Here is a 22,626-nt window from a genome sequence, read left to right on the forward strand (position 1 = left end):
GTTGGACAAATTCCAACGCAAAATCTCCAATTCGGAAGTAATGATCCTCAGCACACGTCGTCTTCCCACACTATCCACGAGGCCAAAATCTACTTACATCGTGTAGCTCAAAACGACCATCCAGTGAAGAGGCGACATTTCTTTTGCCACGCTCACCTTCCCCTTCAACCCAATATCCGAGCCAAGGTTCCGGCCAATTCCGGAGCAGCAGCAGCCTCAACCAAACCCCACGTAGTTTGCAGAATAAATTGATAAAATTTGAATATAAATAGAATAAAACTGGGCGACCGGGCGGCACACTCCGATTCCGAGCATGTATTTCTCAATCTCTTCGCATATTTCATTGCCAGTGTCGAACCGTACAAGAAGGACGACCAGGGATCCTGGGGCACACATGAAGTCCTCGGTCCCCGCCGGAATCTTTCTCCGAGGCAAGCTTACGTTTGCTCAATTTCATTTCGCTTATTTCTGCTTCGCCCAATCTGACTATGCTTTATTTGTGGTTTTTTTCTTGCACTCCTTCGTCCTGCAGGGACTCCTCCGAGGGACACCCCTCTAAGGATCTTGTAATACTGGCCCACAAACATGATGATGGACCAACCCAAGATATATGTGGTGCCATCCAGGAAAGAAATCGGCTCGACTTCTTCGAGCTTGCGAGATTTTTCTACCCTCTACTCCACAAAGAAAAAGTGGCCTCCCCCCAAAGCTGATGAATGGATGAATATGTAATGCAGAGCAGCGGAGTCGGTACGTCCCATTTTGCCACTTTCGAGAGCCACCGTGTAGAGTTAAGGTCGGCCGGTTCTTCGTGTCATGCCAACTGGCGGCGTGTGAGGACGGAGCCTGGAAAGCTTTGTTGAGCCACTCCATCACTCTTCTGAGGGGGGCAATCTGTGCGGGCAGCAGACGCGGCTGGATCTGGAGATGATGTGGGTGGAAGGCACTAGGTTGGACTTTGACTTTGTCTTGATACTTTTTTTTATTTATCAATATTTTTTTGTGGTGGCCATCTTTAATTTTGCCAAATTATGTATCTGATTTGAGCAAGCTGAATTTGGAAATATTAGCAATGAAATAATAATCAGTACTCACTTTAAAATTAAATTCAAATTATTGCTTTTTATCACATGATTTTATGCATCATTTTTTAATGTATTACTATAAACTTTATAATGTTTATTTATTCATCTGTGTTTTTTTGTCCAACGCAGTTCGAACAAAACAGCACCGAGGCATCGAAAAAAGATCCTGGACATTTAGTTAACATTTAATTTTGAGATTTCTACAAAACAATCCGGTGAAATTTTAAAAGTAAAATAAATACTCTTTGATGATAATTTAATTTGAAACCATCTTTAAAAAAACTGATTTTATTTTTGTATATAAATAAAAAAATACAAATAAAATAAACTATGATGCAGATAGCTATGTTAACGCATCATTTCTTAAGGTTTTCAAATAAAACATTCTTATTTTTATTTACAACATAATCAAAGAATATCCACGCGATCTTCAAATCATTCTTATTTATTTTTTATTTATTCGAATCAATATGTATTTTCTGTGAAAATATCCATTTTGATTTGAATTAAATACAGTTAGAAAATTACCATAATTGATATTATTTTTTAACCAGGTTTAAAGCTAATACTTTCAGGTTTTGTAAAATTATTTTTTTCACAGATCTCAAAACTTTGCTCTAGATGTCATTATTTTATTTTAATAATTGATCCCTGAATAAATAAATGATCTTGGCTCAACAAACATTCTCCAAACACATAAAAAAAAACATTTTTATTTTATTTAAAAAAAGTAAAAAGATGATAATCCAAATAACATAAAAAAAATCAATAAAGATTTTTAATTTCAAATTGTCACATTAATGCAAAATTCAGTTCTCATGTAACATTCACGTTACAAAGATCGCTAACGCTAATCATTTTTTTGTGCACACTTTCCTTACACTTACATTATTTTAATAAATATTTTTTTTTACATCTGGTTTCAAAAAATATTTTTTTATGTTAAAAAATTGCAAATAATTGACAGCAGATTCAGAATTTTAATTTGCAATTTAAAATTTATTGATTGTTTGTTTTTTACCAGGACTTTAAATTAAATTTTAATGGCATTAATTAGAAAAGAAAAATACAAAGAAACTTTTAAGAAATATTCTCAGGAGCCATCGTGGACTGGATGCAATGGCTTCATTTGTTGGATCCAGCTCGCGGTCCATAGGTTGGGCACCCCTGCTTTGAGACAAAAAAAAGAGCAATTCTGTAGAGTCTTGCAGTTTTTTGCGCTTTTGTTTTTATAAAAAATTGCTAATTAATTTACCATTCAAAATGGTACATTTCATTAATTTACCAACATATGCTTTGGTCCTTTGGTCGTGAAAGTAAAATTCTGGATTAAATAAAAAAATAGGAAAAAGAAGAGAGGATTTAAAAAATATAAACAAGCAATTTGGGCGGAAAAAGGACTGAATCCTTAATCTGCCTAACATTTGAAAAATTACCATAATTCAGTAGCATTTTGAAATATGAGTTTTCCCAATTTTGATTTATTGCAAAGCCATATCTCAGCAACAAAATGTAGGATATAGAATGCAAAAAAAAAACATCGTAGAGAATTTTCTCAGAAACCACATTATTTTATTTTTTGGGATTGACGAGAATACAAGATGAAATTAAAGATAAAAGCTTATGGGTAATTCTCTACCAACTCACACGAAATCGGGAAAAGTTGCCCCGACCCCTCTTCGATTTGCGTGAAACTTTGTCCTAAGGGGTAACTTTTGTCCCTGATCACGAATCCGAGGTCCGTTTTTTGATATCTCGTAACGGAGGGGCAGTACGACCCCTTCCATTTTTGAACATGCGAAAAAAGAGGTGTTTTTCAATAAATTGCAGCCTAAAACGGTGATGAGATAGAAATTTGGTGTCAAAGGGACATTTATGTAAAATTAGACGCCCGATTTGATGGCATACTTAGAATTCCGAAAAAACGTATTTTTCATCGAAAAAAACACTATAAAGGTTTTAAAAATTCTCCCATTTTCCGTTACTCGACTGTAAAATTTTTTGGAACATGTCATTTTAAGGGAAATTTAATGTACTTTTCGAATCTACATTGACCCAGAAGGGTCATTTTTTCATTCAGAACAAAATTTTTCATTTTAAAATTTCGTGTTTTTTCTAACTTTGCAGGGTTATTTTTTAGAGTGTAACAATGTTCTACAAAGTTGTAACGCAGACAATTACAAAAATTTTGATACATAGACATAAGGAGTTTGCTTATAAACATCACGAGTTATCGCGATTTTACGAAAAAAAGTTTTGAAAAAGTTGGTCGTCATCGATCATGGCCGTTCATGGTCACCCGCGACAGACACGGACGACGAAACAAAGAGAAACGCAAAAAGTAACTTTTTCAAAACTTTTTTTCGTAAAATCGCGATAACTCGTGATTATTATAAGCAAACCCATTATGTCTATATATCAAAATTTTTGTAATTGTCTGCTCTACAACTTTGTAGAACATAGTTACACTCTAAAAAATAACCCTGCAAAGTTAGAAAAAACACGAAATTTTAAAATGAAAAATTTTGTTCTAAATGAAAAAATGACCCTTCTGGGTCAATGTAGATTCGAAAAGTACATTAAATTTACCATAAAATGACATGTTCCAAAAAATTTTACAGTCGAGTAACGGAAAATGGGAGAATTTTTAAAACCTTTATAGTGTTTTTTTCGATGAAAAATACGTTTTTTCGGAATTCTGAGTATGCCATCAAATCGGGCGTCTAATTTTACATAAAAGTCCCTTTGACACCAAATTTCTATCTCATCACCGTTTCAGGCTACAAATTATTGAAAAACACCTCTTTTTTCGCATATTCAAAAATGGAAGGGGTCGTACCGCCCCTCCGTCACGATATATCTAAAAACGGACCTCGGATTCGTGATCAGGGACAAAAGTTACCCCATAGGACAAAGTTTCACGCAAATCGAAGAGGGATCGGGGCAACTTTTCCCGATTTCGTGTGAGTTGGTAGAGAATTACCCTTATTTTAATGAAAAAATATGCGAAAAAATTGTTATGAATCAAAAAACGGTGCAGTTTTCATTTTTCAAATGATTTTTGTAGATTATATCGTATGCATTTTCAAAATTTTCCGCCAGATCACCATTTTTTTTTTCAAAAAAAAAAAACATCATAACTTTCTTGAAAACAATACATCTGTTATGCACGACAGCTCGAACGTTGGCCATTAAGTTACTGAAATATATAAACATGAAATATTATCTAAGCGGGTAGTTAGTCAAACATAAGTTTTTGTAACAAAAAGTTCAAAAAAACTTTTCATTAACAAACTTAGTGTAACCGGATACGGATTTTCGAATATTTTCATAGCATTTTTGTATGGACAAATTTAAGTGGAAAATGGATTTTCCGAAAAATGCATCGAAAAATAATTTGTTGGTCATAATTTGGTCATAAATGATAATTTTACATGGAAACCCAAAAAATTACCAAAAATCGATCTTTCGATACTTTGGCTTAATTATGAGGGCAGATTCTGATTCAGCAGTCAAAATTACATGGAAAACATATATTTGGACAATTTTCGAATTTCATTTGGGTGGTCCCATATGATTTTTCCTAGAAAATTAGACATTTTCAAATAAAGATATCTCAAGTTTAAAGAAAAACACCTCTGAGATTTTTTCAGCGTTTGCAGTGCTAAATCTCTTCTTTCAAATGCAACCTGGTGCTTTAAGTTTGGCTTGCGCCTTTTCGAGATATTTAAGTTTTAAATTTGCATCTTTTTTAAATGGCTGTAGCTTTTGATCCTTAAGTCCAAATTGACGTGTCAACAAATAAAAATGTTCGTTTTTTTTGAGTTCTAAAAGTGTTTCGAATATCACTTTTCTCTAAAACTCAACCCTGAATTGCCACGGCCAAAAAACAGATTTTTGAAGGTTTGGTCAGATGCTTTCTATAAATTTGGTCATAGAAGGCGTAGATTACGAGATAAAATTTTGGTGTTTTCGATGAAGTTGCTTGAATTGGCAAGCCCAACAACTTTCTAGACGATAAAAAAATTCCCAAAAATATTCCAGTAAAGTTGGGTTTTCAAAATCGTCCTAATCGTGAACCACTCTAATTTTCAACCAAACCAAAAGTTGCCCCTTTCCATTTGTAACACCTCTTCTCAAGACACCAAAGCTCCAAAACTTAACAGTTTTTCGGAATATCCATTTTCCACTTAATTTTGCAATCTGGACCACTGTGCAATGATGCAAAAATTCTAGTAAAAACATAAGGAATCTAGGCTCAATTATCCAAAGGGTATTGAAAATTTAATTTCGGAAAATCAAATCCCATTTTTTTTCATAATCTTTTTTTTGTTTGTTGAGCTATATGACCAATAACTTACGTTAAAATTAAATAGAATTTTGAAATTCAATTTGGCGGCCAAAATAACGATGATAAAATATTGATAAAAATGCATTTTGTTAGTAAGAAAAATATTTGAAAGTGGTTCCTTGGGACATTGCTATTAATTTAAAATAAACGTTAACTTAAATATGTTTGAATCAGGAAATAAAAAAAAATCAACTGTTTAAATTTGTGTTGCGGAACTCGAATTTGATGTTGACAGCAAAAATAAAGCAAAAACTATATTTTTGTTCGTGACATGAAAATATTTTTTCTTCGGTAAATGGTGCAATTTTTTGGAACATTGGTGATTGCGGAAAAGTTGTTGCAAATGGAAAGGGGTAACTTTAAACATGGTTGAAAATAAGGGTAGTTCACGATTAAAGAGTATTTACTTTCCAGCAGGGCTGCGGAGTCGGGTCATATTTCAAGCGACTTCGACTCCGACTCCGACTCCGGCTTTCTAAGTTTAGCCGACTCCGACTCCGACTCCGGCTCCGGCTTTCAGCTCCAACCGACTCCGACTCCGACTCCAACTCCGGCCTACCAACTCTAGCCGACTCCGACTCCGACTCCGACTCCGACTCCAGCTTTCAACAAATTGTTGGCTCCGACTCCGACTCCACATATTTTTTAATATTTAAAAAAATTCGTTAATTATTGTTTTGAAAACATTGATTAATAGGATTATTTAAACAATCTCTAAGTGTCAAGTTTTTCTCAAGAAAAATTGATTATCCGAAGGCCTCGGAAAAATTTCACTTCGGATATTCTTATTCGGTCTTATTTTGAATTGTCGGGCTTAAGTATGACGCCTAAACTACGCTAAAGTGATTAAATTAAGATGGCGTCCAAAATGGCGGGATAACATATTGAAAAAATGCATTTTGATATTTAATAGGCAATTTACTATTCAAATTTGACTAAAATGGGGTCGCCGAACTCGAATGGAAGAACGAAAATATTTTTTTTAGAACGTGATTCGATTATCCGAAGCCCATACAAATCGAACTTAGGATAATCGAGGCTTATAATAATCAAGTCTGGACAGTATCAAAAATATGTCCAGTTTTGAAGGCATTTTTAGAAAAACAATTTTGAAAGTAAATTTGGACTCATTTTACCTCAAATTTACACTTATTTTATTAAAAGCTAAAAAAATAAATATTTAACTGTTATTTTTTTTTTTGTAATGAATCATTAAAAGTAACCTAGCCATAAAAATCGATTTAAATAACATATATAGGGGAACTATACCCTTTTTCAGCCTATTTCTATTATCGGCCTAACAGCACTTTGATAATGAATTACAGCTTTCATAAAGTGTTTTTGACTGTTCCAAAGTAATAAAAAGCTCAAATAAATGTGAGCAAGCAACTCTCCATTGTTGATACATCTGAAAATGTTGATTTAATAACGGAAAACGGCAAAAGTGATGAGAATTGGTTGAACGGCTTAGAGTGATTAAAATGGGTATATTTCCCCTATTTAACCCACCGGAGGTCGCGTACGTGTGTACACAGTTTGTTAGGGCACTTGTAAGAAAGGCGAAAACACGCGACTTCCCGAAAGTTAATTTGCTCACTTTTAGGCTGACATTTATAAGAAACACAGTGACAATCAAAGTCACCTTGGTTTTTTAAATAACAATTTAAACGAAACTATTTTAAAGCTCCATTGATTTTTATTTAAGTCGTACATGGACATCACGCCATAGCTGGAGAAGAATATTATGGCAAATCAATTTACATTTAAAAAAAATGGTGGAAAGGACGCTTAAGGGGTTCGTTTCAAATATCCGTGACCTAGAAAATATTGTACCCAGGGATGTTTGATTTATTTTAATTTTAAAATTTTCTAAAAGGAGGCGCGCGATACTTCTTGAATATTCACCTAAAACGAAGCTTTATAAATGATCGTGCACCTCCATTAACATATATGAAAAAACATAAAATTGGAAAAAAATAAAACTCCACTGGTAAAATATTTTCTAGGTCACGGATATTTCAAAAGGACCTCATAAGCTACCTTTCCAAAAAGATTTTGTTAGGTATATTGGTTTGCAATGATTATCACCTTCCGTCATATTGGCTTGGGACATATACATTATGAGAAAATTATTACTGGTTGAATAATATTTGAAAAATAAATTAAAATCCTATCATTTTATTTATACATTTTTTATTAAGTCCTTTTTGGTTCTGAAATCTTGAGATTTGTTCAACAATAATTTGCAACGATATCAAAATAGCTTGTCAAAGGATCGACACTTTGGTCAAATTTGAATTGAAAGGGTTAAGGATGCAGTCAAGACTTAATTGAATATTTCTGAGCACAAAACCAATATTGTCCATTATTTTTTAATTAATTAATTTTTTTATGATACTACAAACTTGGGTTAGAGAGGATTAACAGGGTATCATATCGACGCTGTCGTGCTATCTTGTCGCACCCGCCATTTCGACGTTCCGAGAAAAACGCGTTTTAATGTTTGACCTTGAATGAACAAAAACGAGAGCACGCAATGTAAACAATGAATAACACGTTTTGTTTGGTTGACCATTCAGTGCGTTGCCCCGAATTTTGGTTGAAATTGGTTGCTGAAGTCCCAAGTTATAATTACAAATGTTTACGGTAGTCTAACTTGTACGTGCGTCAAACGCATCCTGACCTGCAATCCCTTTGGAAAATTGTCGCACTTACATCAATTTTCAGGGAGTGACAAGATAGCACGACAAGATTCAAGCTTCTTTTGTATGAAAAGTGACAAAAATCCGCGGAGCTTTTTTGGTTTTTATTGAATATCTCAGGATTGAAATCGAATTTTGGGGATCTGTGAAGGTCAAAAGGTGAGGCATTGTGAGCTGCACAAAATGGCGTTCTTAACTCAATTTGGCCTAAAATGCACGTACGACAAGTTAGCACGACGGCCGCGATATAGTGATCCAAGTGAAATAAAACAATAAGAGCATTCCAATCACAATAAAAATTCTCAAAAACCATAATGGCATCTAATAAATCTCCTGAATAAAATTAAAAAATGATAACGAATGCAACTTAAAAAAAACTCAAAAATACAAGAAGTTCTGTGAAAATACTGAACAAGTAAAAAAATTTGTTGAATTTTAGATAACTCCGACTCCGACTCCGACTCCGGGTTATCAGAAATTTCCGGCTCCGACTCCGACTCCGACTCCAGCTCATAAAAATCAGCCGACTCCGGCTCCGACTCCGACTCCAGCTGTTCGAGTTTTGATGACTCCGACTCCGACTCCGACTCCAGGTCCCCAAAAAGACCCGACTCCACCGACTCCGGCTCCGACTCCGACTCCGACTCCACAGCCCTGCTTTCCAGGAATGTTTTTGAAATTGTATTACCTTCTAGAAAGTTGCTAAACACGACATCATCAATCTACGCCTTCTATGACTAATTTTATTTAAAAAAAAGCATTAGAGCAAATAGTCAAAAACAATTTTTTGAACGTAGCAATTCAGAGATGAGTTTTACAGAAAACTGACATTCTTAGCACTTTTAGAGCTTTAAAGCTAAAAATGTTATTTATGCATAATTGGATTCAATTTGAACTTATTGGTCAAAAGTAACAGCAATTTACGATAAACAGATGCGATTTTTTCTAGAGTTTTTTTTTCAAATGGTCCTATAGCTATTGTATTTTATATGTTTATATGACCTTTTTGAGGAAAATACCTAGATTATAAAATTCATAATTTTCAAGGGAAAAGTGTACCTTACAGAAATATGAAAATTGTCCAACTATATGTTTTTCCAAGTAATATCGACCGTTGAATTTTAATTTGGCCTGAGAATCGCCAAAAGTATTAAAATTACGATTCCTTGGTCATATTTTGAAATTCTAAATAATAATTTTTTGAATAAAACCATAGAAATCAGAAAATACAATTTTCATTTGATTTAAAAGTATGAAATTTCTAGAAGGATAGTTTTGTATTTATTTTGAAGAAAAATATGGTTTTAAAATTTTTTAAGCGTCAAAAAAATAATTTCTCACTACAGTTTTTTCAGATCGGCAAATCCTTTCTTCATTATTTTAAAAATTATTTTAAAACATAAACTTTAAATAACATGTTAACATTACATCTAATTCCAATCCAGTGTCACAACCCAGACCATTCCGTTCACCTTTTGCGGCCAGTTTACAATGATGGAAACCTTCTCCTTTCACATTTCCACCCAATCCTTTCCCTTCCTCGAAGAGAAGAAGAAAAAAATGTAAATCAGCTCCGTCAGGAAAAACCAACCAACAAGCTCTACTCTACAGCCCCGGGACCAATGATTTAGAGGGAAATTGATTGCTTAAATAAAATGAGAGAGCGAGAGCTTTTCTGGATGGGAAGGCGAAGTGACGTTTGAAAACATGAGCCAACATGGCAACAACATGGACTGTAACGGGGGGTGGTGCTTAAGTGAGCGTGCGAAAAATGGGGCTGGATTATGGAGCTCGGTTGTGGTCGGTGGATTGTGTGTTAGCAAAGTTGGACGAATCGTCCTCCAGGGTGGATGTATTTTTCATGAACTGGATCAACGACTAGAGTGTGTGACCGTTGTGTGACGACCAAGACTGTACTATCCATCATTCAAGCAACTAGGCTTTGCATATTTTGGACGTGGATTTTCGCAAAAGAACCTGTAAACTGAATTTTACGTTTAACAATGCAAATCTATAAAACTAAATAAAGATTTTTATCTTAAATAATTAAGCAATCTTAAGCATACAATTTTCCTTATCAATCCCAAAAGACAAAAAAGCTTAAATTCTAACCAAACAAAATCTTTCCTTTTAAAACATCAACAAAAGAAAAAAGCTTTTTGTATTCTTTTGTTCTCCCTCCAAAAAAATCCAACCCGGCAAAAGCATCGTGCCAACCGGAAAAATACTTTCCCGGGCTCCTTTCGGGTTTAATTTGTTTGAGTCACATATATTTCCGGAAGTTACGTGAGACACACCCTTCAAGCCCTCAAGTTTTTCCAGAGCAAGGGGATGAGAAAGAAAAACGGTTCCGGAACAAAACAACAAGAATGTGTACAACTTTCTTGCCTGTGTGTGCATTGCCATTATAATTCAAATATATACATAAATTCTAGCTTTTCATGAGCTTTCTGGGAAGAGTTTTGCCTTTCTTGTAAAGGAGGGGAATTTTTGTGTGACAAGTTTCGGCAAACATTCGTCACGGTGAAAGATTTCTGATTAATTCACTTAAATGAAATTTCATTAAAACAGAATTTTCGTTATATTTTTTTAGGCAAAACTCGCTTATTAGCAAAAGTTTTAAAATAAGACGATTGCAACTCTCAAAAAAGATTTAAAAAAATTTCATGGCTTTTCCAATTGATAATTTTTCCGAAAATCCTTCAATAATTCATGCTTCAATGCTTTCGTTCTCATTAAATCAAGAATCCAACCACCCTCAACTCATGTCGCACCCTTCCAGGAATCCAAAATCAAATCGGAGAATTTGTGTTTGCGTTGGCGAAATCGTTTAGCTTTCCAAATTTAATTCCAAAAGTTGAAACAAGAAATGGCGCTCTTGACCTTTTCCCCAAAAAAAAAAACAGAGAAAGCAAGTGGGTTGAGGGGGAGTTAAAACAAATCAAGCCTCGGACAAAAAGGTCCTCGACCAGATGACAAAACTAAATCAACTCGAGCACTTTTGCCGACATTCTAGAACGCAATTTTCTTCGAGAGTGAAACACGAGCAACTCGCTTAATGTCTTTAAAGAAAGACCAAATTAGTTGAGTTCGTCACATTTAACGAACTTTCGCCTGCAAGATAAATTAAATTTCGTAACTATGGAACTTTACGCTGCTGTCGACTTGTCGAGGTGCCCCCCCTTTCTTGAAGGTATGCTGTTACATGTATGATGTCTCCACGTGCTAGTTTTCTTCATGGTGGGGAGGAATTTTACAACTTGGGGTTAAACTGTGGGAGACAGTACCCTTTAACCCTTACCTTTGGCTGTAACTGAAATTAAAAAAAAATGTTTTTTTTATCAATATTGACAATTTTGACAAAAGTCCAAATAAAAAAAATTAAAAAATTAAAACCAAGAAACCAAAATTTCCAAGCTAAGGGTTACCCCGTTTGACATAATTTCACCCTGTGTCGTTTAGTTGGGGGTTGTCTTGTTTTCTTCTTTTTTTTCCCTGTGTGTGTGTGTGTGTGCTGTTATAGTTTCAACTTTTATACTATCTGCACCATCATCAAGCACACACGGTACTTTACCTGGGCGAGCAGGAGAGAGACCACCGCCTGCTGAGAGCACACGTGTTTCGGCACCTACCCCGGTGAGATGGCTGAGCTCCTGCCATCCAAACGAGCGTGCAAACTTTGTTTTACAACATTAATGTTATTTGTTGGGAGGATCTTAATTTGTGACGACGACGACAAGAATTGGTTCATTATTTTAGTTTTACTTGGTTTGATAAGCTTAAGAGTTGTAAAAATGTATTTCATTATTTTTTAAAAAGTTTAGATACTTCAAGAAGATTAATTGGCAGCCATAGTTCTTTGAAAAATGTTAAAAATATCATTGAAGCTTCAAAAACAAACAGTTTTTTGACTGATTATTTAGAAAAAAATAACATTTCTCGTGATAAATTTTGTTCAAATAAAAATATAAATAACAAATAAAATTACTTCTCTACTTTGATTTTTTTCAGATATGAAACGATACAAACCTCTGTGCTCTCTTGTGCTAACAAGACAGGACAGCTAAAAACAAGAGAGCATAAAGGCATTGAATCAACAATCGACAAAATTACTTGCAAAATTATTTGATTTTGCACTGGTTGAATAAAACCAGTGCAATTGTTCATAATTGTATTCAAATTGTTCAAACCACAAGCCACATTCACAAGGGCTCGTTGGTCTAGGGGTATGATTTTCGCTTAGGGTGCGAGAGGTCCCGGGTTCAAATCCCGGACGAGCCCACCTTATATTTTTTTGTTATGATTTTTTTTTTTCATTATTGGTATGAGAAAATCATCAAATCATTCAATTGTGATATTTTCATTTTTTTGTCATTCTCACCTACAAACTTGCCTTGTTGCTAGGAAGTGGAAAAACTGTTGTTCAATATTGAAAATTTTTCAATGTTTTCGTCCCTTGTCTCTGATTGAGGTCGAAAATTCGAAGAAAAATTAATTCCGTGAAACAGGGTGACATTGATAGCTTGGGTGACATTTATAACTTAAAGATTTTTTTTTGCAAAATGTTAACGGTGCACATCAACCAGAGCTTTTGCACCAAGATTTTTGTTACAGATATTTTAGTATTTTCAAAACTACGGGAACTATCGATATATTTTTTTATTCATCCCCTAAGGTACTGTCTACAAAGCGATTTACAACCAAATTTGCCTAATTTTACAATCAGATTGTTGCAGGATTGGGTCCGTAATTTTGACAACTTTGGAATAAGAAGACAACAACTTCCTTGGTTGCTGTGCACCCTTAAGTAAGATTTAAATACAAAATTAATGGTAAGGAATGATACTGAGCTTGGTAGAGTAGTATTCAAAGAAGCTCAAAAAGAAATTTTCAACAAATTTAGGAAAGTGGCAAATGTAAGTTCACATTAATATTTTGAAAATATAGATAAATATGGTTAGTTGAATACTCTCAAAGTATCATGTTTTCCTCATTAGTAATGAGATCGAATCATAAAACGGACAGCATTATTGGATTCTTTGGACAATTTTACACTAAGAACATTTAAAATGAGTTTCAAGGTACAAGGTCTAAGTGTTATTGAACCAGAAATCAAAAATAACTGTAAGTTTATAGGCTTTTTCAGAAGAACACTTTTCTAATTTAATTTGAAAAAAATTTAAACCATTTGGCGGCAACAAAATTTTTATTTTTTTATGAAAAATATCCAATTCTAATGAATTTTGATCAACTTGAAACTTTTATTTTACTTTTACTCAAATTCATATACATTTAATAATTCGTAAATAAACTTTTTTAAACATGCATTTAATTGATTTTTTTCAGATGAAACATTAAACAAGCCTTACTAATGTTCGACTCGGCGTAATTAGTTAAATTTGCTCACTTTTGGGCTTAGATTTGTTTAAATAAAACACAGTGACTGTCAAAGTCTAAATTCTAGCTTGGAAATACTTCAAATTTTTAGGTAAGAATGTCATAAATATCTTTTTTTTTATTGAAGATAAAAAAAAATTGCGATATTTTTTTAGATGCTTTTTTATGACAACCAAGCTGAAATCGTATAAATTATTAAATAGTTTTCAAATTGTATCGAGTAAATTTCATTCGGTTTTATATTCAAGAAAATAATTTTAAGGAGGACATTCTAAAAACATGTGTTATGACTTTCGTTACTAAGCCATTAAGAAAAATAACATTAAAATACAATTTGGGAAGATAATCTCGAAAAATCTATAATATAATTAAGGCCGTTACAAATATTTTTCAAAGTTTATGTCACTCCACCTTCAATATTGAGCCGAAAAGTCAGGGAGCAAAATAAATATGTTTCTAAAAACTTCAAAATTTTAATGAAATTAGAAGGCTAATCAACTGAAAACAATTTGAAATGTATTTTCGGCATTTAACATCATATTTAGCAAATTCGGGCTCGATTAAAAATATTTTGATGTTTTGTTAAATTGCAATGAGCAGTAGTGCAAAAAGTTTTTTCTTACGAAAAATAAAATTTTCATCAAAAGTTAGGCCGTTGCAAATATTTTTTAAAGCTTATGTCGCCTCCCCCTTCAAAGTCGTCTTGAATAATCAGGGGCAAAACAATTATTTTTTTCAAAAAACTTCAAAATTTTAATGAAAATGAAAAATCAATCAGCCGAAAACGAGTTAAAATGCATTTTTCAGCGTTTATAATCATATTTTGCATGTTTAAACTCCTTTGAAAACATTTTAATTTTTCATGAAATACCAATGTACAGTTTGTGTAAAATGCATTTTAAAACAATTGTTTCATCCAAATGTTGAAACCTTGACTTGTAAATTCAATTTTTATATATTTATATTTTTTGTCCCCCCCCCCCCCTCGACTCAGGTCAGAGCCGCGGGACATAAACTTCAAAAAAAATTCCAACGGCATAAGCATATTTTAATGCATTATTTCTTGTCTTTATAACAAATTCCCGTTTCAATCCTGAATTTAAAAAATCTTAAAAATGTGAGTTGTGCAAAAAGTGTTGAATTATAATTTTCTTGTTCCCCTTTCTTTTTTAAGTTGGTAAATTTAACTCCACAGCTTTGAAACAGATGTTATTCAAAAATAACTGTGATAAGATGCAATAGCTGCAGTTGTCATGATTATTGCCTAATTACGCATATCCAAGTTTTTGTATCGCCCCCAATATTTATCCAAAAAAATAAAAACAAAAAAAATGTTTCTGATAACTTAAATTTTCATTGAAGAAACTTGTTAACACGTTTTCAAAATATTAAAAATAAGTTGTTGAATTTCAAAATCAAATATTGGCTATTCAATCATTTTTTATTCCTCAAATTAAGTGTTTGATGCAACAGATCGGAAAAAAAAGTTATAAGTATTAATAAAATAATATTTTTGCGAACTTGTGACAGTAGTAAAACTGTTTAAAGACAAAAGACATTTCGTGGTACTTTTTGCTGATCAATTTTGAAAATTAGGTTTTATTATTATGTTTCAAAAAACACAAACTACAAACGTAGCAAGAAAAATAAAATTTAATTGTCTTAGAAAAAGTTTAATGTCCGTTTCGTGTTTAAAATCAAGCAGTTTCGAATTTTTATTGTGAAAAACATAACAGTTATTTTAATCTAGCCTATCGGAGGTTTTCAACGATTATAATTCAAATTTGGAATTTTATGCCAAATATATTCAATTTTTAATTCTGAGCAGTTGATTATGGATATTTTAAGGTTCTTCGAAAAAGTATTGTTTGGCTGTCCATTCTAGGCATTGTCCAAACATTTTGTTGAATTTGATTGCCGGAGTACATTTTGTATAAAGAGTGACAACATGGCCTTGGATTTTTACGGGTTTTGTTGAATATCTCAGTGTTTTGCCTTACTGGAAAGGTTAAAGAGACATAATAATGTTTTGACTCAATCGACATGTGACAAAATAGCACAAACACGACGATATAAACGTTTCACAACTAAAATAGTCAACCTATCGAACAGCTAAGTGGTCTTTCGTATACCTTTATTGAATAACAAAATGACAATGCCTCCAAATCAGGCCAACACAAGAAAAACGAAGTCTCGCCCCTCCATAAGTGGAGGTAAAAACGAAATTACCAGAAATAATTTGCTGCTCTCCTTCGGTCCCTGATCGTCCATTGTCCTCGTACATCTTCTGGTCCGAAGAGAGAATACCTCCAATTGGCCCCTCGAACAAAGACAAAAAAGACGGTGGAGCAAAAACACTCGAATTCTTCTCCAAACGAAACAAAAAAGGCGAACATCGTGAGCCCAGTAAGTTAGAGTGTGAGTGAGCGCTTGTCAGATGGTTGTCGCAACACCACCGCGCCAAGACCACTTGGCTCCCTGAAAACAATAGAATCCAATCGAGATTCCGAGGCGGAGAGAGAAAACGAAAACAACAAAATAAAATACGTGACCGGACTATGAATTTTAATAATTTTTCCCACCGCGCCAGGGTGGGTTTTTTTCGCTTTTCGCCCACTTTGGACATGAATACAGTTCGTTTCTACTGAAACACGAGATTTTTTGTTGTTTCTCTTGTTGTTGTGGTGAGGAAACAGTGGGAAACAACGAAATAAATCTTTAAAAATTGAGACTCTTGAAGTGTTTTTGTTTTAATAATTTCAAGTTTTCTGACTTAAAAAAAAAATCTTTTTATATTTCAATTTAGAACCCTGACAAACTCCATAAAAAAATTCCCCTTTCTTTAATAAGAGAGAAGACAAAAAAAACCCAAACTGACATTCCCGAACCAGCCCCCAAAAACGACCCCCCGTTGCCACGCTGTCAGTGGCCGTGTCCTGACCAGTGTCCCATCCCCGACTGTCTTTGGCCAAAAGTGCCACCGGACGCGAGAAGCACGATCCAGCTCAAACGAGCTGGAACGGACAGTTGTCCGGCCCTGGTCCACTTGGCACGGATTTTCGCTGCCTGACTCGGATTCTTTATGGATTCGATAAAGAGAAAACATTTTTCCTGATTGCATTCTCGATTGCAATTGTTTTTAGCAGAGCTTGCTCGGCAAGGTTGGCAACTTGAGGGCACTTGCGCCTTTTCTGGATTCCTGGGAACGTGGTTCGCCCCAATCACACAACCAATTGGAACCGATTCCCGGGGAGAAGGAAGAAGAAGACACCGATGGCATGTGTCCTCGGCACAGCGTACTGTCGTCGTACCTGATGCATTTAGTGTTTTGGTACAGGGCACGGAAACTGAAACGCATTGAATTTTATTTTGTTAATACAAATTTTAAAAATATGCTTGATATAACTTCTAAAGAACAGTATTTCTAAAGTGAAATTAAATAAGAGTCATTAAAAGGGTTGAAAAAATGCAAATAAAAATTGTGAAAAATAGTAAAATCATCGGATTAAATTTTTGATTGGCCTCTTCCCATGCTTTCTTTCAACTTTTAAATATTTTGAAGATTATTTTTTACTTTTTTCTTTCAGTTAATTTACTCGATTTTAAAGTGTCATGTAGTGGTAACGCTGTCGCCTAGTAAGAGGTAGATCGAGAATCTCTGGCTCGGACCAACGCAACAGGTGATCTTTTCTGTTCAATTGTTTTGGGAAAAAAGGTTGACATTAGCATTAAAAATATGTTAACATAAGGTAGGCAATTAACTTGCAATAAAGCCACACTTTAAATGCCGACCCTGATATTCTTTAAGGGAACTTCCCTCAGGAATGATTTGCTTACATTTTTGTACTGAAAAACTTGATGACAAAATATTCAAACAGAAAAAAATGTACAGTTTCGAAAAGATTTTCACTTATTAACGGTGCACATCAACCAAAACTTTTGCACCAAGATATTTGTTACAGATATTAAAGTATTTTCGAAACTTCGGAAACTATCGGTATATTTTTTTTATTTATCCCCTAAAGTACTGTCTACTAATCGATTCACATTAAAATTAACCTATATTTAAAATCAGATTGTTGCAGGATTGGGACCGTAAGTTTGTCAATTTTGGAATAAGAAGACAACAACTTCTTTAGTTTTTTTTTTTTTTCATAAAATTATTTTTATTAGGTCCTTTTCGGTACTGGGACCTGGTTAGGACCGAGTCGGCTTTTGTAATTACATTTGGCTTAATAATTACAGAGGATCTTGTGTGTAAATGTTAGTGGGAGGGGAGCCGATTACCCGCGGCCTACTCGGGGTTAGTAGGGAAGGGATTGATGTTAGAGACGAGGCGTGGGAAGGGAAGGGGGATAACTTCTTTAGTTGCTGTGCACCCTTAAAGTTCATTTTTTAATAAAAGAAGGTAAACATTACATGTACTAGCTCGATTGTTTTTTTTTTTTTTTGATGACCGAAATGAGTGTATTTTAAAGATTTTGCCTTCTTTAAGTTGCATTTTTAATGATACAAATTCAGTTTTCATTTTCGAGGTTGACAGAATTCAGCCGAAAACAGAACAACTGATTTTTTCGCAGAAAATTGCCGAACTTAAGTGTCATGTATCGCCGATAATTCAGTAGAATTACTCTTATTTTGCCGAGACTCAGTATACATTTCTGCCGAGCGATAAGTTGTTCTGATTTCAGCAGAATTCTGCCAAAGTTCGGCATAAAAATCTAAGTGTGTAGAAGGGATAATTGCATTGAAAAATTTATGACAAAATAAAAAAGAAAATGCAAATTAATTAATAAATTTAATTATGAAATAATCTTAGGCGATTGCAAATTTTATTTAAAAAAAAAATCCCCTCCCCTTCTCCTTCAAAAATTAAAAAAGGGGCCAACAAAGTAATCACTGCTGAAAATTTAAATTTTCAATGTTTACCATAACTTTTTTTGTGATTTTTTTAATAAAATATGACACTATTAGATTTTTTTTGCAAATTTTGAATATAGGGCCCCTTTTGATCTAAACCAGAGCCGAGGGAAAAAAATTGGATAAAATTTGACGTTCAATTACAGCTCATAAAACGCGTTTTCAACTTAAATCGAGTTAAAAATTGTTCAATAGGAAGTGTGCAAGCAAGTTTCTATAAACAGTTTTACAGTTTTATTAAATAGTGAAAATCAGCAAATTCGATGTAGTTAGGAGCCGTATGCCAAACATACGAGAATTTCCCCTATCTATTGGGACATAGCAATAGAGATACTTGATTTTCCGACAATTTAAAATCTCTAAAATAAATGTAATGTTTTAACAATAAGACATTTGATAATTTTATTTTTTTAAGCAGTAGTGGGCCATAGAAGTCCAAAATAATTTCTTTAACTTTTTATTTTTTCACTTAGTTTAATTTAACGAATAAATTACATTACATTACATTTTCATATAAAACATAAGTCACATATACCAATTCAAATAACTAAACTCAAGATTTTAGAAAATAAATGAATTATCATTTATAAATAAACAAATAGTTTTGGCAAATTTTCAAATCGAAGCTGATATAGAGGATGTTTATTGTCTTTTTTTCTACGACATTTTTTCAAATAAAATGCCAATTGCAAGTTTTGTACCCCCACCCTCTTCAAAATAAAAAAAAAAATGAATGAGAAAACTATTTTTTCAAAAATAAAATTTAAGCATTTTTAATCTTTTTGATCAAATTTTGTCATTGCAATGAGTTTGCCAAACTTTTGATAGTAGCATAAAATTGATAACGTATAAATTTTTTTGTGATACTTTTTTGTATAATGTTAAGTTTTTATTTTAAGTTTGGCCGTTGCAAATATATTCATGTAAAATTTATTTTGTTTATTGGCCCGAAAAATCAGGAGGTTTTTTTAAGCTTCAAATGGCAATAGAACTTCATAAAACTCAACAATATAAGATATTACAAATATTTGAAGTGACAAATTGTTGTAGACAATTCTCACCAAGATATATTTTTTGTTTATTTTTTAACCTTTATTTTAGATATACGGAAATTATGGAAATTCAAAAATACAAAAAAAGCGTTCACATGAACAGTAGGGTGCCCAGAATATGAGATTTTTTTATTCAAAGCCTCGCTCCACAAGCTGAATATTATTTCATGAGCTATTTAAAAATCAAAATCTGTCAAAATTTACCCATTGATACTGGAAGGTGAAGTTTGTATGGAAAAAAAACCAAAAAAATGTATGGAAATCCCAATTTTCTTACGGTTTGGTCTGCACGTTGCGCTTCTTCAATTAAAATATTCCCAAAATTGAGATCTCAGTGTAAATTTAATGCTCTACAACTTTGTAGAACATACCAAAGCTGTAAAACTCGATCCTGAAAAGTTATTAGCGACTTTAAAAAGTCAGCCAAGAGGTTTTATCTTATCAAAAACTATGCGGAATTGATGTTTATCAAATCTGATACTTTTTTATTTGTTATCTTTTACATAGTACTCTTGTCTGTAACCAAAAGAAAAATATTTTTTTACTAAATTTAGATTTAAAAAAATTTAAAGAAAAATAATAACAAATAAAAGAAATCTGAAAATAATTTATTGAAAAATTAGTTTTGCAATTAGTTTAACAACAACCCATTTTGATAATTAACCCATCAAATAATGGCATTTTGAAGAAATAATAACACATTACAAACTTAGTAGACTGGAAAATTTCAATCGAATATTTTAATTTATAGTACAAATATTAGAAAATCAACGAAAACAAGTGCATTTGACTGCATTTTGTTTTAAAGTTTGTATTTCAGAAAATATTTGAAACAATGCTGGAAAAATAATCTTGAAACAGCACAGAATCGGGAGCAGGTTTCATGCATTTTTCTCCATCATAACTTTCCAGTGCCTTTTCCCTTTTCCCCTCAAACTTCGATCGCAACACTAAGTTAGTGAAATCTATGTGGCTTTCCGTTAGTGCACGTACCTGTTTCTACCAGGTGCACCGAAGAAAGGAGCAACCTGAAAAAATAGCACAACACAGTGCTCTCACTCTCTCATTCTAAATCCATAATTGAATGAAAATATTTTCGCCAGAAAACTCAACCCAACTCAAGACTGGTGCACCCACATCGCACAGCAGCAGCAGCAACAGCAGTGCATCGTGCGATCGTGATAAGAGAAATCAATGTGTTTGTTAGTGAAAGAAGCTTTTTTTTCTTGTTGGGGTATGGGGTAGGGAAAAAGAAAATCGGATTTTCAATTTAGCTTCACCTGTCACGATCTGCGGAAAAGATTTGCTGTTAGTTGCTTGCAGAGTCGAAAGGATTGTATTAAATTGGTAGGTTTGTTTTTTTCTTGCCGAAGTTTATAAAGTTTGCTTTCAATTGTTGGGAAATGTCTCATACTAGACCAATTCTTCAATTTTTCAATTCTTCAATTCATCAATTCTTCAATTCTTTTTTTTTACAGTACTCAATTTAAAAAAAATAGTTTCTACATGCTCCAAACAATTTCTTATCAGCAAAAAAGGGCTCTTTGCATAATTTCGCTCATTTCTATCCGGACTATTCCTGTCTGTCACCCAATAATGAAATCAGCATTCATCAAAACAAGGCCACCGCCAAGGCGGACACTTCAATCACCGGGACATCAAAAAGCCCACCCGCGATGCAGCAACAGCTTTTTGCCGCATTCCAGGGGGGAGAGGCGGCAAAAGGGAGGTGGAATGCATAATTTTTTGTGTTGCTTGATTTTAGCATAAAAATGGCGACAACGCGTTTGAATTTGAATTTCAAGCTGGAACACAATTTGTCGCACCTCCTCCCCCACCAAAATGACCAACGACGACGACGAAAAAAGTGGTTTGAATATGAATTGGGAATGTTTTTTTGCTTCTTTTTCTTTAAGGGGAAAACATGAAGACAAGCGACAGAATTATGGTGAATAATGATTTCTCTTTTCTTAACCTTTATTGAATATGGAACAGAAGGAAGAAAGTAGCAAAAAAAGGAAAACACTTGACGATTTATGCCACTGTTGGTCGTGTCGGGCTCGTTTTCCCTCACTTTTTTGCAGCATCATAATGTTGTGTGGGGGGAAAACCTCCCAAGGGTCCTGCAATGTTTTATTCATAATCCACATTGCCATCGTTTTGTTGCCATTGAGGCTTATTTAATACACCAAGTCTGGAGGAGCTTCAGCTTAATGGTTTGATCTTTAAGGACTTTGTTTGAAAAAATCCTAATCGAATCGCCTTAGCACCAGCATAATCACAATAACAATATTAGCTTTAATTTCTATTCACCACACATGAACAAAGCTCACAAAGCTCGAAATTACACACAAGTCGAAAAGCTAACATTTGCCCTGCTCACATGCAAATGATTGTTTACCTTTTTAGCAAAGCAAACATGACTTGACTCTGCGCAAACGATTCACAAAGAGTAGGAAAAACATCCAGGGAAATAGCTGCGGTGGAAAAAGCTACTGTCGTCCATCGCCTTGAACTTCTCCGCACTGAGGAGAGGGTGTCGCCACGTGGACAGGCTCTGTGCTTACACCAGGGTCAGAAGTTCTCGAGCCCCCCTCCCACCCCTTTTGGTTCTGTATTTACCTAATATTATTATATCAGTCTCACATGCTGTGAAGAAGAGGACGGGCCCAGAGCAGAATGCAGAAATTGACCAATCGAGTTGAGAGGCAGGATATGGCAAGGGAAGAACCCGGAAGTGACGACCGGAAAGACCACCAGGGACAGGACGTTGGCAAACAATGGCTCTAACGGATCAGGCACGGTGGGCTTACAATAATTTTTTTTTAATATTATCACCGACTAACATTTTTTTCTGAGATTTCTCAGTTCATTGAAAAACTTAGAACATGTTGGAAAAATCTAATTGCACGTCATTCACGGTTTATTTATTTTTATTTTTGGTTTTTATCATTCATCACAGTCTATTTTTTTAATTCCATGATTACAGTTCAGACTCGATTATCCAAAGTTTTGGCTATCCAAATATTTCTTAGGAACTTCGAATAATCGAATTGTGAAATGAAAGTTTGTTATATATTTTCTTATTTTTTCAACAAAATCAAGTTCTGTGACCCCAT

The 22,626-nt window shown here is 33.8% G+C and overlaps 1 protein-coding gene and 1 non-coding gene across 2 annotated transcripts in view; one reads left to right on the plus strand and one right to left on the minus strand.

Moving 5' to 3' along the window:
* LOC120420975 (lachesin-like) overlaps positions 1-22,626 on the minus strand; it is a 129,287-nt gene that overhangs the window by 92,755 nt on the left and 13,906 nt on the right. The window lies entirely within an intron of this gene.
* On the plus strand, positions 12,348-12,419 carry Trnap-agg (transfer RNA proline (anticodon AGG)). Its single transcript has one exon. It is a non-coding gene; the product is annotated as a tRNA-Pro (tRNA).

The sequence above is a fragment of the Culex pipiens genome, chromosome 2 (genome assembly GCF_016801865.2).
Source record: "Culex pipiens pallens isolate TS chromosome 2, TS_CPP_V2, whole genome shotgun sequence".
In the NCBI taxonomy this organism is placed as follows: Eukaryota; Metazoa; Arthropoda; class Insecta; order Diptera; family Culicidae; genus Culex; species Culex pipiens.